The sequence below is a fragment of the Urocampus carinirostris genome, chromosome 12, assembly GCF_059441175.1.
Source record: "Urocampus carinirostris isolate Australia breed hairy pipefish chromosome 12, RoL_Ucar_1.0, whole genome shotgun sequence".
Taxonomy (NCBI): Eukaryota; Metazoa; Chordata; class Actinopteri; order Syngnathiformes; family Syngnathidae; genus Urocampus; species Urocampus carinirostris.
Window position 1 is genome coordinate 15,079,180 of NC_142360.1, and position 16,709 is coordinate 15,095,888.

The window sequence follows — 16,709 nt, forward strand, 5'->3', positions numbered from 1 at the left end:
TCTTGTGAAAGAATTGTAAGAACAAGCGACGTTTGTAGGCCGTACAACCTTTGCAATAGTACATGAGTCAATTCATTCAAAAGAGAAAAATAATTTTGCATTGCCGGAAACTGTAAAAAAAATGTAACTTGATGTCAAGTTTTGGACATGTTTGATAATTATTTATCTTGCCACACTTGGGATTATGGTTGCTCACTGTTGTTTAAAGCGTTGCTCACCAACTTTGTGTGAATGCTCAGACCCGTGGAAAACTAGAGGGAACATTGGTCCCATTACCCCTGCGATTCCTCATTATGATACGTGGTTCGGTAAATTAATTACTGTTATTTTGATGTAATGTTACAAGGTCAACAAAATGTTCCATATGAATTAACAGTTACTTTATTATTTTTAGAAATGCCACTATTACAAATGTTATCATTGTTATTACTATTGTTATTATTATTTTACAAAAAGGACAAACATGTTTACAAACTTACCCGAGAATAATATGCCAGACTTAAAACCTATGCCAAAAAACAATATTTTGAAACAGTGAAAGAGTCAAAAAGACAAAATAAAAATGAAAATCTCAAGTGATCACATCATTTAAAGCCACAAATCGCGATTAGTGTGGTGCGTGCGCATGGGCAGTGGGCATTTGTTGGACAGCTTGAGGGGTAGGAAGAAATTTCAGACGACTAAAAGTGGAAAAAGGACACAGACTTGGTCTCCCCACGTCAGGAAAAAGGAGAACAGTATGTGAAGTTGGCATGGAGGGGTCAGGATGGTGTGAGGGTGAGAAAGGGGGGGGGTGGCAGTGGAGAATGACCTCACCAGTGCGGGAAACTTTCCCACAGCCGCACACAAAGAAGGCCGTCGAAAAGGACGCAAAAGAATAGAAATTGAACCCAGGTGGCAGAGTATGGAAACGTAAAAAACGGCATTTGAAAAAGAGTCCTATTCTATTCCGTCCATCCATTATCTGCAACGCCTATTCTCAGTAGGGTCGCGGGGGTGCTGGAGTCCATCTCAGCTATCACCGGGCAGTTGGCAGGGGGGACCCTGAGTTTTAAACTCCCATCTATGGGATGGTGATTTCACCGATTGGTATATGTGAATCCTGTTGGCGGATTTCGTCGGGTAATACCTCTGACATAGAGTCCCTGACAGTTTGTGATAGGTGGCCTCCTAGGGGTTTATTTGCCTCAGGCTATTTTAAGCTGCTGCTTCTCCTGCATACTTACTAATTCTGCCGTTGTATGCGTTGGTTCATTGGTGGATAAACACTGGGCCATGCACTGGTACCGAGCCGTGGGTCATTTGGTACAGGGTTCCACAGAAAGAAAGAAAAGTTACCCGTTATTTGTTTATACGTGCAATTTATTTTATAAAAGCTTTTACTGTGGCATGATATAATGACTGGGCAGGCGACATAAGTTGCCGATTACATTTGAAAAGGCATTCTATTTTAGCTCATCATCACACTATTTTAGCTCATGCTACCAAGTTGCCTTTTTTATCTGGAAGGCGTACGTGATTGGTCTATCGTTTGACATCGTTGTTTTGGCTGAACTCATTTCCATAATGCTTCATCTCCTTGTGCCATTCTGGAGACAGATTGTGTTTGTCATAAAAATAAAGTGCACGACAAAATCTCACTTTCCACCGATCCTTAACTGCCTCGGTTGTCGGAGCACCGCTGAGGATGGAACTCTGAACAGCTATCTCCACTGCTGATGGTTCCTGGCCTGTTTTTGGATTGTGGCAAAGTTGGCACCGGTACATTCCTAGATGTTTTCAGCTCAGTTCTTTTTCTGTCTTCCTCTCCTTTTTGGACTGTGCCCTAGTGAATGACCTTGGCCAGTCCTGATGATCTTGGGACGTGACCATACCATTGCGCGCAGTTGACAGCAGTTCTTTGTAGGGTCCAATGTGCCCTCTGATGGTGTTGCACTGACACCGAGAAATTCCCTATAGCATCACATTTCCATGGTATGTATTTCCCTTTCCAGCTTTTGAATTGGAGTCCATGTCTCGGAAGCATTGAGGAAAATGGGAGAAACCAGCGCTTGTTCTAGTTTAATTTTTGATTTCACTGCAATGGCTAGGTCCCACCAGATGGGTTTAAGTCTGGCAAGTGCGGCTCTGGTTTAAGCCATCTGGGCCATGATTTCTGGTTCTGACACATCTTCTGATTTGACAGCTCCAAGATATTTAAATTTAGAGACAGGTTCCAGCTCTTGGTGGTTGATGGTCTTTCCTTTTTTTTTCTCTGCTGGGAACCATCCCATACTGGGTTAATGGATTCCTGTTCTTCTCCTGCCAGGCTAGCAATATCACCAGCAACATGGGGGGTAATGACGTTGTGTCCCCCCCATTGATATCTGCACCTTCATGTTGGATTTGGTCTTGATCCTCTCTGGGAAGATGTTGTATAAAGTTGGAGAGAAAATTCAGCCTTTTCTCACACAAACTGGTTTGTAAACAACGCTCCAATGGTGCCATCTATCGATACTGCACTGTTGGCCGTGTGGTACAGCTGTTCAATGATCTGATATTGAAACAAATAATAAATTAGGTGGAATGTCCCAAGATTTTGTGCAGGTGACATCCATCTTATTGAATGACATGGTGCAGGGGGCGCAGGATGAGAGATAGTGAGGGGTTGCACTATCTGCGTAGAATACCAGTGCTTTGAGAAAACTGATAGAGGAGCAAAATATCGATCCCAGGACAATAGTATTGATCCAATCCAAGTACTTGCTCAGTATCATACAAACTATATAGTAAATTGATCTCAAGGTGAACTTAAGGAGCCTAATTTCAACAAAAATGCTTGCTCGTAATGATTTCAACAACATCGTGCCTGATATGATACTCGCAACAAAAGTCGAGCTAGTTTGCATCTTAAACATGGATGTGTACCAGAAACAGGCACATATGTCTAGCCTACGTGCTCTGAGGCACATGCTGAGAAAGTTGCGCCTTTATGGCCTGCGTCTTCACAGCATTGTCCCTAGAATGACTGACACACACTCACACAAATAGTCACACACAAAAGACTCGGGTACTTGGGTATCGGCGTCATTCTTAATGAATCTGTCTCCAGGGGGGCGGGCCGGGGTAATGTCCGACACAAAGCGCTCCCACTGGGCCGGCCAGCCAACCAGAGGCCAAAAGATTAACTTGCATGACATCAGCATCCCCACAATGCACCTAATGAGGGAGGGATTACGTGCGTGTGTGTGCATAGGCGTGTAGGCTCTCGTACTATTGCATCACTAATTAAATACTCATTTGTGCAAAATCGCTCGACGTTCATGCGCATACATTGCGTCGGAATGTGCACCATTAATCAACGCCATGCAGTCCCAGCAACTTGAGACTTGTTCTTGACGTTCCACAAGGTTGAATTATAGAGTCACTGCTTTTCTCTTGGTATTTGCCACCCTATAGTTTATATCTTGAGAAAGCAGAGTTTTTTTTTTCTTCAGACTCATGCCTCCCTTCACTGGCTGCCGGTCCATACTGCATAATGTTTTTCTTACAAATTATTTTTTTACACTCAAATGACAGAAAATGTTTCTCTTCTGAGTATCAATCATCTGACTTTAAGCTATCGATCCGGTTTTGTTATAGTGAAATGAGATAATGTATTCTACAGCAGATCGTACTTGCATTTAAAATTCTAATTGGAATTGTCTTAATTGACATTGATAACAAGATTAGATTTAATTTATTGGTCCCTTTAGGGAAATTCGCTTCTACTGACTGTGCTGGGGAGAAAAAACGGGCATTACATTAAAAACACAGCAGAATTGCAAAGTTACTGTATATGAGAGGGTAGACTTGTTGGTCAGCGGGTCCTGTTACCTAGAAAGGAGATGGTAGAGGGTATCGGACTTTTTCCAAGGCGGGGCCTCCTGAGTCTTATTGTACATCAGTATATACTGTATGCGCCCTAACGGTAGTGAGATGAAATATTAGTATAGGTGGTGGGTGATATCCTGGACCATTGTGTTATTTGAGTCTGAGAGGCTGGGTGTGAGTAGGCTGATGATTGTAGCTAATGTCTAAGTGATGCGTTTCGTGACTGAGACCATAAGGAAATCCATGGAGCTGTACAGGAGGATGGGTTGTACAATAGCATTTAATAGCGGGTCGTCCATTTTTATTATTCTAACAAATAGGTTTTCCAGAGTTTAGAAAATAAATTCCCGGAATGAGCAAAATTGTCTACTATGCTGAATAAGTCAATCATTTTAAGTGTACAGTTCATTTCATCATTTTAACAGGACGAGATGAAAAGAAATGAAAAGTACATTTAGAATTTGAAAACTCTTAATGATTGCTTTTTACAGGTTCCATCTTTGCTGTTATACACCCACGATCAGACTAAGAAAGCCAGATTCGCGGCTTTTTTGGGGAGAACATCTTCATGACCCGACATAAGTGAAATCTGTTGAGTAATTATCTTTATTGTTTACAATTATTATACAATTGAATACTCTATTATACACTGAAACCAAAGAACAAAAACTTTTTTCAGGCTTCAACATTTGTTTAACAAATAAACCTACTTAATAAAGATTTTTTTAATTAGATTTTTTACAAATAACTACTGCAAAGTCAAATAACAATAAGCAGGGAAACTGTTTAGCCAATATCAATGCAGAACATGCCATGATTTGTCAATTGCCCTCACCTGCGCTCACTCTTTCAGCCCCAGCTGCCACTTGTTCCCTAATTAGTCATCCTCCTATTTAAGCACCTCGTTCACTCCTGGTCAGTCCGTCTGCGAACCTCAGCGCATGTAAGGCAAGCACTTTTGACTCTGGCTCCTGTTTTGATCCCGACCTGTTTCCTGTATCGATTCCCAAGCCAACCTCCGTTCTAGTGTCCTGGCTACCCGTATCCTGCCCGATTCTTTTTCCTGTATCGATCCCCGATCCAAGCTCCTTTCTCCTGTCCCGACTTCCCGTATCCTTTATCGTTCCCCGATCCACGCTTCGGTGTTCTGTCCTGGCTACCTGAGAAAAGCTGGAGATACTTGCTGAAGCATACTGTGGTAAAAGTAAAAATTACCTCTTGGTGGTAAAGAAAAACCCCCGAATTCATTGCCAAACAATTTCGATTTGAAAAATTCTTCTTTGTTCTTTCCCCACTTTCCATAAATTGAGTGTTGCTTATTACACGAAGCAGCCGACTACCAGCACCTTTCACATCCATTACACTCCCCTTTGAGAGATTCCCGTTGTATTTGTGTCAACTTGATACTTGAGTCATTTCGTTTTCTGTGAACCTATACCTTGTCCACATATTACATACTTTTTTTTGCTCATTTCAAATTATGTACGCCATATAGCGATCTTTGAGTTTTTATCATTTAGAACAGGTTTCTCCGACGTGGTGCCTGCAGGCACCAGGAATCCCTTCAAGGAGGTGGACCTGTTCTAAAAATAGCTAGCCAGTGCTGGGTAATTGTGATTTTATAGTATATTGTTTTATTTGGTTGACTGAGTCTTTTAAACTTAGAAAACGAAGAATTATCAACCCGGTAATAACATAGTAAAAACATAGTTGTTTTTTTATAGAAGTTCAAAGAAATAAGTTCTCCAATTCATGGGCTTCATGGGCAAAAAGTGTAATCACGTATGTATAATTATTTTCAAGCAATTGATTAAGAGAGTAGCATGAGAATTTAATTAATTTATTTATGTATTGAATACATTTACTTATTAATGTATACAAAAAACTAAATTACAATTTATTAGTTTTGTAAAGGTATCTATCTGGCTGCCTGTTTAGCTTTGGAGATAGTATCTTCCTAGCTTTTTAGCTTTTTAGCGAGCTATACATGAAGCTTTTTACATTTTTGTCATTTTTCTACATTTTACTTTTTATGCTAGTTATCAAGCTAAATTTTAGCTTTCTCTTTACCTGCCAACTAGCTTAGTTTTTAGCTTTCTATCTGGCTATATAGATGGCTTTTTACTCTTTCGGCTGGCTTTTGAGCTCACTTTTAGTCTTTTGCTGGTTTACCTTTTGTAGCTTACTATCAAAGTACCCATTTAGCTGTTGATGATGTCTGTGTTTTGTTTATTGATGACTTTGCAACAACCATTTACGCCTGTTCATCATGAACGGGGGATTACTGTACCCTAATTACGCCCCTTCCCAAGGTTTATCCATTTTCATCATGCCGAGGTTTTCGAGTTATTCCTTGCCCTCATTTAGGTTTCAGATCAGGGGAGGGTTTAATGGTAGTCTTTACAGCCATATGAGGCCCCTTTTCAAGGTTTCTTGTTTTCCTCATGCTAAGGTTTTGAGTTTTTCCTTGCCCGCATGTTGGTTTAAGATCATGGGATGGTGTAATTGTAACCTGTGCAATCATTTGAGACTTCTTGTGATTAAAGGCTATACAAATAAACATGACTTGACTTGTGTTCATCCATCCTTACTTTCACAATTCTATACTTCAAATTTAACATCAATGCCTGTCTTTGAAAGGTATAGAAATGGATTTAGAGTTATGCATATGCGCATATCTTACTTCGTTGAGAAAGACGTGATACCCGCAACAATAAACGCTTGATCAAGGATAATATTTCCCAGTATCTATCTATCTATCTATCTATCTATCTATCTATCTATCTATCTATCTATCTATCTATCTATCTATCTATCTATCTATCTATCTATCTATCTATCTATCTATCTATCTATCTATCTATCTATCTATCTATCTATCTATCTATCTATCTATCTATCTATCTATCTATCTATCTATCTATCTATCTATCTATCTATCTATCTATCTATCTATCTATCTATCTATCTATCTATCTATCTATCTATCTATCTATCTATCTATCTATCTATCTATCTATCTATCTATCTATCTATCTATCTATCTATCTATCTATCTATCTATCTAACTATCTATCTATCTATCTATCTATCTATCTATCTACCCTGGTCATATCCCTCGGGGGGTGGCCAACAGCAAGACAAACACACACAAAAACAAAGATAATAAAAAAAAGAGAAAAAGTAGCAAAACACACACACGCATATTTTTGGACCATGGCCAACCCAAATGCCCAAACACCCAAACATTATCAGCAATCTACGATGATGTTGTCGTCTGCGAACCAGTGAACGTGATGATCTGGATTAGAGCCGTAATGGGCAAGACGAAAAGAGTTTTTTTTTAATTTATTGAAAAAAAAGCTCTGTAGAAAAACTGCTTTAGCATACACAATTTGAAATGATCAACGAAACGTATATAATATGTGGACATGATATAAGTTGATGGGTACTGTACATAAAGAAGGTACTTTGTTACATGCCAAAAAGCTCTTATACCTTCCTCTGCGTCTGTGACTCAATTGACGTGTGATATCATCCTGCATCTGGGATGGGTTACGAAGTGTGTTTTTTGTGTTTTGTGTGTTTTTGTGTGTGTTTTGTGTGTTGAGTGGACGGTGTGAGGACAGGATAACAATGATGATTGAACCTTTAACCTTGCGCTGGTGACCTTCGAGCAAGCAGTAACACCCTCTGTTGACCGCCGAGTGGGGGGAGCAACCCTCACGTGGCGAAGAGCTCGCTGTTAGCATTAGCATCGGTTAATGGCCCGGGGTCTTGACCCAGGGGTCAGGAGGTCAGGAGAAGACCCTGAGCCCACACTTTTGTATGCAGTGTGAAGATTCACTCAAAGAACCAGCGAATGGCACCTGCGGACTTGCACATACGACTCGGAGACAAAAGGGAGCGTCGTTCACACGCTTCAGATTATTCGACCGTCCAGGCTAGTAAGCGCTCGTCCTCCTTTCCAGATGTATCTGTGACTTCTTTAAAGGGACAGTGTGTAACATTTAAAACTGAAAACAACACTGATTAAAATAATAAGAAAAAATGCACAAACTGTTATTAAACGTGCAGTTAGAAAAATAGTCTTACGTGGATAAATGTGCGTTTATATGACATGACACGAGCATCACTTAGAGGGAGCTGAGATCATTTTCAGCCATCTTGCTACTACAAAAACCTGGTGAAAGACTGGGCAAAATAGTTGAAAAATTGTGTGCTTTGGTCACTCTGAGTCTCTGTGTTTGTCCTTTTGCTATTTAGCACTCGTTTTCAGTTGCACTTTGAAACAGGACAACATCTCGTGGTCCAATAATGGACACTGTCTGTTAAAACATTGACTGCAATGAAAAAAAAACATTGCAAATTTAGCTTTGCAAAATATAAGGCAATTGGTCTTAATGATTGAAACGAAAAAAAAAAAAAAAACATGTTTCCTCTATTGGCCAGAAATTTTGGGAAGAAAAATATGACCATAATTCTATAATTAGGAAGCTTGCTTTGCTAGCTTTATTTATTTGTTTCCTTAATTTGCTAGATATCAATCCATCCATTATCTGCACCGCTTATCCTTTGTAGGGTCGCGGGGGTGCTGGAGCCCATCCCAGCTATCTTCGGGCAGTGGGCAGGGGACCCCCTGAACTGGTTTCCAGCCAGTTGCAGGGCACACAGAGACAGACAACCATTTACTCGCTCAGTCACACCTAGGGACAATTTGGACCGGCCAATTAACCTGACATGCATGTTTTTGGATGTGGGAGGAAACCGGAGTGCCCGGAGGAAACCGATGCAAGCATGGGGAGAACATGCAAACTCTACACAGAAAGGTTCGATCTCATGACCTCAGAAATGTGCTGCACACGCGCTAACCACTGCGCTTCCATGCCGCCAATTTGCTACAAAATATTATTTAAAACGAGCAAATGTATCTGCCATCTCCTAGATAAGACCATTTTGCATATTCTATGAATGTTTTTTTTTGTTTAAATCAAGAAAAAAGATGAAATATCTTAAAAAGGACATTGTGCATTATTACGCATATTTATAGATACTCGTATGTCAAGACATTAGTCACATTTATTTCCTTGTGACCATATTTTTATTTTTATTTATTTTACTTTACATGAGCCTTACCTAGAACAACCTAGAGATGATTGTCGGCCATCTTGCTGCTGCGGGTACCCCCCAAAAACTAAAACCTTGTGAAAGACTGGGCAAAAAAATAAGAAGAAAAATGGTGCGTTCTAATTAACCCCTTCACGTTCTGCTGGCCTTCTAAGCCCTCCAATTTCATTGTACTATTGTATAATGTAAATAAAGCCCATCATTCATTATTTTCTTTCTATCTTTCTTTCTTTCTTTCTTTCTTTCTTTCTTTCCTTACTTCCGCCTGTCGGCCCGCCCGCCCGCCCGCCCGCCCGCCTGTCCGTCCATTCGTCGTTGTTATTTTGTTACAGTTGTATATATGTTACTTATATCTAATAAATAAATCCATGTTTCTACTTCATGGGTTTTGACTATCGCGTGACTTTTGGGAAACTCAAACACCCGCGAAAATCGAGGAATTACGTTTCACTTTCAAATTTCTGGCCTAATTAGTGTTTTTAGGTGCATCTTACAGTCCAGAAAATAGGGTATACGTTTTCACTGGAAGTATTATCTCGGAAAGTTACACCAAAATATGGTTGTGTGATTGGGAAGTCCTGCCCCTACTGTGGCACAGAGCCCATAGAGAGTCTGAGGCCTGGCCAATTGATCACCTGGGAAACCCCGTCCCGTCTTCCTCCACCCTTGTCAAACATCCTTTTGGGGAACAAGCCGAGCCTTGTGCAACTCTCAACAATGTCAGTGACACTCTACACTGCCCGCTTGCTGCTAATTGTTCACTCACAATGCTTCCTGGCATTGTGTTTGACAATGCCGGGACTGAATAGGGGCTCTAACCTACTTGTATTGTTGCTAATTGGTTTCTTGAGAGCAGGAGAAAATAGCGAGAGAAAGGCCGAGAAGAAATGTTGGCAATGGACTGCGGTTTCATCGGAGTCACGAGTAAATCGATTTCACAAAAGGGCTTTTTCGGGGTCGAGGGCCGAGGGTCGGAGGTGAAAAAGAAGAGGTGCACCTGCACTGTGCATTGCCTGACAATGAGCTCATTCAGTCTCTTTGGCCAGCAATCGTCTAAGAGGGCCGAGGCATCGTCGTGCGATCCCGCTGCATCCGAGATTACAGTTTGTGTCTTTTACAATACTTGTTGTTGCTTTTTTAATTTGCCCCCTTAAAAAGTTACAACCTTGCTCCTACCAAAAATAGACTCAAAGGCAGGGCCAGGCAAGGAAGCTATCTTGGTGAGGCAGGTTTCACACACAATGTGTTTCACTGTTGGTTTGCATTTTTGACTCTCTGATCGGCGCCTCCTGTATCTCTTTGGGAGCTGATTCCGAAACTTGTTATCCTTTGGAATGTGGAGGAGCACTGAACAACAACATTTTTAGAAAAAAACACAGGCATAAGGTAGTGTGAAAAAATGGCTGGATAGAAAATCAATCAACCTCTAAACAACTATTTGTCATAGACTTAATTAAAGCAAGAAATTTAGCTCATTCAGTGCCAGACATTTCTCTCAAATGGGAATTGAGGGTGCTAGCCAATTTTGGCCATTTAGACTCATTTTTGATGGCGTGCAGAAAATCTACTTCTATAGGTATATAGGCATAGAACTTCTGCCCGGACGCCCAGGGCGTGCATATTCTACATCGGGCGTAAAACTTACAAAACGTCTCCGCTCCAGTGGCCGACAACTTAAAAAAAAAAAAATTAAAAAAAATGTTTTTGTTTTCGTTTTTTTTTTTTTCAACTCAAACGCTTGCTTTATTCCGATTTAGAAATCTACATTTGGTTAGTTTGGCAATTTGCATACTCGGCAGCCAATCAGAAACCTGTATCGAATAACTTCGTGCTTCCGGACTCTACCGATTATTATAAGGTCGTGCATTTGCATATCATTTTCTAGAGTAGACACACAGAGAACAAAATAAAAATTGATAAGTGGTTGGGAATCAAGCCAAAACCTAAGCCCCAGAAGAAATATTCGAAAGAAGCTAACAAAATTTATGACGCTACAAAACGTAAATGTACATTAAAAGTATCGTGAAAAGAGGAGTTGACGTGGCTTGTAGCAGACGACGCAACGTAAACATCGCATGAATGAAGATGAGTAAATACAGGTACATACTGATGGCAGATGGAAAACAGCGATGTCATATACATGCAATGAATGTTATAAGTAGATTCATCTCATCTCATTAGCCGTACCGCTTATCCTCATTAGGGTCGCGGGGGGCTGGAGCCCATCCCAGCCATCTCCGGGCAGTGGGCAGGGGACACCCTGAACTGGTTGCCAGCCAGTCGCAGGGCACACAGGGACAGACAGCTCATTCGCTCATTCACACCTAGGGACAATTTAGACCGGCCAATTCACCTGAAATGCATGTTTTTGGAACGTGGGAGGAAACCGGAGTGCCCGGAGGAAACCCACGCAAGCACGGGGAGAACATACAAACTCCGCACAGGAAGTCTGTAGCTGGATTTGAACCCACGACAGGTTCCCGAGACATTAACTGTATATTATTATTATATATTCTGATAATCAATCCCTGATACTTTGCAACAATGTTTTTTTTTTTTTATTGGGTTTCAAGTTGGGAAAAATGGGTGGGTAGTGCGGTAACATCTAGCAGCAACAAATTCATATATAAGTTGATAAATATCATATGAATACCAATGTTTTTATACAATTCGCCTGGCAAGATACACATTTTTCACAGTTTTGTGCCCTTGTTAAGGGTTGTGATGGCCCTGTAGAAGAAACTGTCTCTGAGACTGTTACTCCTTGGTTCAAGAGACCTGTAGCACCTAAGAGGGCAACAGGTGAAAGAGGTGGTTATAGGAGGATCAGAGGTGGGGTCTTAGGCCTTAGTTCGGTTTGGTTCAAGAGACCTGTAGCACCTAAGAGGGCAACAGGTGAAAGAGGTGGTTATAGGAGGATCAGAGGTGGGGTCTTAGGCCTTAGTTCGGTTTAGGCTTAAAATTTTTATCAAATTGGTTTTGAAACACACAAAATATACAAATACATATCTTTATTTACAAATGAAAACTTTAATTAAAATTAAGAGCAAAGGTATATCTCCATTTTAAGCATCATTTGCATTGAAATTTTCAACGCAATAGGGCTACTTCAGAAATGGTTTTCTGCAGGAAATTGTACATCCTGATAAATCAGAATGATGTTAAAAATATTTACAGGAACATGTAGCTGGCTATTTGATTGTTGGCCACGAGCTCAATGAAAAATGCAGTTTTTATGGAGATACACAGGGACACAGGCTAGGAAAATGAAAGTGAGTGCAATCTTATTGCCCTAAACAAAGACTTCCATTTAAAATCAAATAACATCTGAATGGGTGTTTGCACAAACTTCTCTGTTTGATTAATGCTTGTCAGTAAACACAGCTACAATGGGTGGAGTGGTGCGTGGTTGCGGCGATATCCATTGGCCGTATTAGTTAAAAACTGTGGGCCATTGTCTGACTAGTAGTAGCTTGCTTTTTTTCTTTTGCTTCTCTCAACATCGTCTTGCGGGTCGGATCCAAACCGTTGGCAGGCCTGATACAGCCTGTGGGCCATATTTTGGTTACTCCTGTTTAAAGAGGTTGACAATCACTGAATATTGGTGTGGACAAAAAGAAATTTGAAGGTGTATCTTATTTCGCATCCATTTCCATTTGAGACGGGCCCAAAATAACCAAAATGCCGGCCATTATCGCAGCGAGTCTCTGAGAATTCACAAACCCGGTTAGCTTTGTGCCATAAAATCATCACTTTGACATGGACTTGTGGGGACCTTTATTTAGGAATGGAAGTTGACAGCTGCTTCCCAGCTAACATTTCGCTGTCATTTACACAATTAACACATCACAACAGTTATATATAAACAGGATATAATAACAACTTAATAACACATGTATCAATTTGGGGTTGTCTCGAATGTCTGCGAGATGACAAGCAATAATATCTGTGATGCTAGATTCAGTCCAGCCTTACAATTTGCACTCTTCAATTAACATGCAATTTGGGACTGTGATTTGAAGCCTGAGACAACCCACAGAGGCAAACGAAAAAAAAAAAATCACCCAAGCTCTAGCCAGTCGCCGTTCAAAGCCAATGGTGGCCGCAAGGCACTCGGCAACAGCCCAATTCGTGTGCGTGGAAGATGACGTCTTTAACGATGGTGCGACTCAGGAAATTTGCTACAGTACATAGATGCGTTTTGAAATTAAAAGCAGTGTTTTGTACATTTTGTATTCCATTTTCTTTAATTTCACGCACAAAACAAGATTAATCTCTAGAATAATAAAGAAAAAAAAAATGCAAAAAAAAAACCACAGGCTTCTTTGCCTGTTTTGATGTTGGCAGGCCACCATCAGCTGCACTACAGCCACTAGGAACCACCAGCAGCACACTGGTACTGCAGTAGCATAAAGTGATACGTATGTTGGGTACAGGAAGGCAGCTAGCCTGGATGGAATACTAGGGTGGGTGCTGAGGGACTGCACAGATCAGATCACTGGGGTCTTCGTCAACATCTATAAATAGTCCCTGTCACGAGCTACCATTCCACCCTGCCTCAAGACCTCCACCATCATCCTCATCCCGAAGAAAACATCAGTGGTCGGCCTCAATGACTGCAGACCTGTCGCAATTTCGCCTGTGGTCATGAAATGCTTCGAGAGGTTGATGTTCCAGCACATCAAAAGTTCCCCAACCCCACACTGGACCCTCATCAGTTTGTCTACAGGGAGAACCGCTCCAAATAAACACCGCTCTTCATGCTGCGCTGAGCCATTTCGAGAAATGCGGTAGCTATGTCCAAATGCTCTTCCTGGAATTCAGGTCTGTATTCAACACATCTTCCCGGAGATGCTGGTGGAAACATTATCAACTGGGGCTCCCTTCCAACTGGGGTTCTCTTCCTACATCTGCAGCTGGATCATACACTTTCTCTCCAACCGCCCGCAGGCTGTGAAATTCAGCCGCCATGACTCTTCCACCCTGACACTGAGCACCAGATCCTCCCAAATATGTGTGCTGAGCCCTCTACTGCTCACCATGTATACCTCAAAATGTTCACCAACCAACCTACGAACACGATTTTGAAGCTCGCTGACGGCACAACCTAGGTGGGACTCGTCTCTAATGGGGATGAGACACATACATAAAGGGGGTGGAGACGCTGACGATGTGGTGTTTGAAAAATAAACTAATACTCAACATCACGAAATCCAAGGAAGTTATACTTGACTCCCGAAGGGTGAGCACTGACCAAGCCCCACTCATCATCATCGGGGACTGTGTAGACAAAATCTAGTCCTTTAAAACCTGGGTGTGAACAGCTCCATCAACCTCTCCTGGTCCACCCGAGCCAGAACTGTGGTGGGGAAGGCCGAGTACGGACTCCTGAGGGTTCTCAGGAGGGACAATCTGGAACAGAAGCTGCTGGTGTCTTTCTACAAAGCCACAGTGAAGAGCATTCTGGCCTACGGCATCACCGTGTGGTATGCTGGTAGCACAGCAGCAGACAGGAAAACACACACAGAGTCCTCAAGACAGCCCAAAATATAATCAGCTGCTCTCAGCCAAGTCTATGGACGAAACTGTGAGAAAATCAACCTTCTGACTTTTTTGTTGTTGTTGCTTTTTTTTCTATTAACTAACGTTGCACTATCATTATAACTTAGGTCAGTATTTTAGCACTACATTGTGAATATTTTTTCTGCCTTTTATCCTGATAGTCTTTTCTCTTCTTTTCTCTTTAAAGTCTTTATTCCATGTTTTCCCTGGATTGCCATGTCCAATCTTGTTGCATATGTTTCACAATGTTGACATCAATGGCAATAAAGACAATTAAACTCAATTCAAACGTTTGACAACAAATCTATAATGACAAAGTTGAGTTTCTTTACATGTAAGGACAAATAACAAAACACTACTCAAAATAAAAAAAGTTACAACAAATATCAGTAACGCGGACAAAAACTGCAGTGGTATGGTCGCATCACAAGATCATCAGAACTGGCCAAGATTATTCTCCAGGGCACAGTCCAAGGTGGCAGGAGGAGACGAAGATTTGCGAGCTTGATAATACTATCACAGATTCGATTGTTTGGTACTGAGGTGCATGCAAAACCAGAATCCTTGTTCTCACTATCGCCCTCTGGAATAAGGCAAGATAATTGCTTATCTCACTTTGCATCACTAGACGCTCAGCACAGTAATACATTGCATACTAATTGTAATAATAATATTCATATTATAACGTGAAAAAGAATATCCAATAATTGTGAAGTTAAATGAGTGAGAACTTCAACACTGACTAAATAAACCCAATTTATTATTTCCCTAATTACACATCTGCCTCTCTTGACTGCACATTACTTGTCACAACAATATCAAATATTTATGAGAACATAGACAAAGCAGAGAGACTTTTAACCACAGTAACTGTAGAAGAATCCATTTATATTTGTTCTGTCAGAGACTGAGTAGAGGGAATAGGCAACACATCATGAGGCAGCTTGGAAAATGCTAGCCTGGGGCTGGGATTGCACAGCACAATCTATGGAAATGGGTGAGGGGGACGTTATGCACTTGAAACAGAGCCAGCGCATCAGATGCAAAAGCGAGTGAGTGGAAAACTGTGCGAGGGAGGGAGCCGTGGTTGCTTCTCAAATAGCCTATGTGGAACACCAAATCCCTCTCAACAGCAGCAACAGCAGCACAAATCAGCTGACAGGCTACTACTTGCCAAGTAGTTGTTGGGGGTGGCAGATGGCTGAGACCAGGGGTGTCCAAACTTTTTAGAAAACGGGCCAGATTCGGTAAGTCGAAAATGTGTGAGAGCCGACTATTCAGCCTGGCATTTTGTGAACAGTCTTGAATAAATTCACCCACAGTGCAAGGTTTGCAGTGCTTGGTGATCAGCGTCGCGACGTAGCTCGACTTTGTAGCATTTTCATTTGACGTGCAGGGTTTCGTCAAATCGAGCTGCTGTGACGTTAAAACAGTTGCTTCACCTTTTCACAGCATTCGTTTCTAGTTAGCTTTTTGTGGTCAGCATGTTTTGTCTGGTAGTGCCTCTTGATGTTATATTCTTTAAAACAGCCATTCTCTTGGCAAATTAGGCGATGCAGTTTCGGATTTTAGTTAAAAAATACTCCAATTTCCACTTGTCCTTGAAGCAGCGGCCATCACACTCAACTTCCTCTTTAATATTTACAGTAGCCGTGTTGGAAATCGGGTGGGATAAAATTCTCACAGAAAGCCAAGGGCAAGGTGGAGCTACATCTGGTGAAAATGGTGATTTTCTTTTGGACCCATTCATTTTATACCACAGTCAAAATTACTGGCAGGCCACATATTGTTCATTTTATGACAGAGGCCACGGGCCAATTAAAATTTGATCACAGGCCATAACTGGCAACCGGGCCGGGCTTTGGACATCCATGGCTTGGACGTCTTCTACAAGCATAGACAAGAGTGGCAGCGCTTTATTCATGCTAGTCCTTGACATCTCAAACCAGTTTAAACAGTCTGGCTTCACTGAGAAAAGGAAAAGAAAAGCACTGTTGATTTAAGAAAATGCATTTGTTTGCTTTTCCATCCCGTTGCAGTGGGATCTATTCAAACAGGGCAGCTGCGTAACTAAATGCAGCACAACACGTTTGCTCATATCTTAATACACTGATAGTTTGTTCTGTCGTTTTTAACTCGTGTGCCGTGATACCCTGTCCAGCAAGCTG